Raw genomic sequence first — 1,715 nt, 5'->3', positions numbered from 1 at the left:
CACCCATCCGCTCCCGCGCACCTGGGACCGGCCCCGCGGCCTGTCCTTCGGGGCACTCGCCCTGACTTGGCAAGGCCACCGCGGGGGCAATTCATGCCGTGCCAGCGTACCCGCGGTGTCAAGGGTCCGGTAATGCCAGCACCCAGTGGGAAGAAGGCCGGGGTCCTTCATCTTCATCGGCTCACAGAGGAGCACAGCGCCGCGGTTGACAGCCCCAGAAAGGGGCAGCGGGACAGGGTCCGACCCGGGGTATTAGGAAGGGATTCCTCATCACAAGGGTGGCCAAACCCTGGCAGCGGAGCAACCTCCATCCTTGGAGACCCCGATCTAACGCCAATGTTGGCCACGCTTGGGGCTGGACCAGAAGGTCCAGAGGTCCCATCCAGCCTACGTCCCTCTGGGATGAGGACGGTGGTGGAAAAGGAGGGGATCGGCCCCACTTCCAACCCCAGAGAGCAACAGTGCCCTTCCCACCACCCACCCAGCGGGCAGGAGATGGGTCGGGCAGGTGGATGGCCAGAGCCACCCCAGCCCCGTCCGGAGGCGCCTTCCCCACACAGCGAGCACGCAGCCCTGAAAGGGAGAAGGAGAAGGCGGAGGGACTTGGCAAATAAAAGCCGGGGTCAGTTGACAACACCAGCGAGAGACTGAGTCACTGGGACTGTTTTTAGCCCCGGCATCTCAGAAACGTGGACCATGGCGTTGTTAACAGGCACTTGGGTCAGAGGCCAAATGTTTTCCTTTCCATGCGTTAAATACCGCTCCTGGAAGCGGCCCAGGTATCCAGCACAGTAAAAATATTAACACAAGTCTTGTATGACAGCAGGACCCCAGCTAAAGTGATCCCCAAACTGCCCAGGTAAGCTCGCCTCGCCGGGGAGGTGTCAGGGAGCCGGCGGAGAGAAAAGCGTCGGTCCCTGGGTACCAAGAGCCAGGGCTGAGTGTCCCTTGTCATGGTGTCACCCCCAGGGCAGAATAAATGGGGTCCATAAAAAAGCCCCCTGGTTCTGGTGGTGCCAAGGTATATCCACGAGAGCCCACCTGTGCGTGGCAGCCGTTACGGGGTTAATAATACACAGCCTTGCTCCGATGCCTCTCCTTCACCCCAAAAAGCCTCTCCTTCACCCCAAAAAGCCCCTCTGCCCGGCGCGGCACAGCTGGGGGACGGCATGCACTCCATCACCCCAGCCAAGCACAGCGGGTGGAGGCTGGCACCCGCGGGCCAGATCCGGGTGCAGCCCCCGAAGCAGGGCTGGGGGAGGCAGGGGGACCCCCTGGGACCCCACCACGGTGAGGCCTGACCCTGGCTCTGCGGCTGCTCCAAACTGGAGCAAAAGCCCTTCCCCTCAGGGCGGTTGGCGCGGTGCAGGAGCCAAGATTGAAACATCACTGTCCGACTGACCGCCCGGGGAATTCACAGCCCGCCAGCGCAAACAGCCCGAGCCGACAAGTTCCTGCCCTCCCCTCCCGCCCCCCGCCCGACAGCAGCAATTAAAAATAAAAGTGTTAACAGGCAGAAGGACGTTCCTCGGGCGAGGACGAGCCAACGGCAGTGCAGGGGCCGGGGCCGCGCCGCGGCCGCAGCCCAGCACCACCCCAGGCTGAGCGGTTAATCAGCCCCGTATCATGTCCGCCTTTCAGCGGGGAGGCGAGGAGAGGAGCGGGGTGACCTTGGAGGGGCCTCGGCCGCGCCGGCAGGGGAGGACGCGCGGCCG

The sequence above is a fragment of the Pygoscelis adeliae genome, unplaced genomic scaffold, assembly GCF_000699105.1.
Source record: "Pygoscelis adeliae isolate BGI_AS28 unplaced genomic scaffold, ASM69910v1 Scaffold197, whole genome shotgun sequence".
In the NCBI taxonomy this organism is placed as follows: domain Eukaryota; kingdom Metazoa; phylum Chordata; class Aves; order Sphenisciformes; family Spheniscidae; genus Pygoscelis; species Pygoscelis adeliae.
This window is presented reverse-complemented; position numbering follows the sequence as displayed.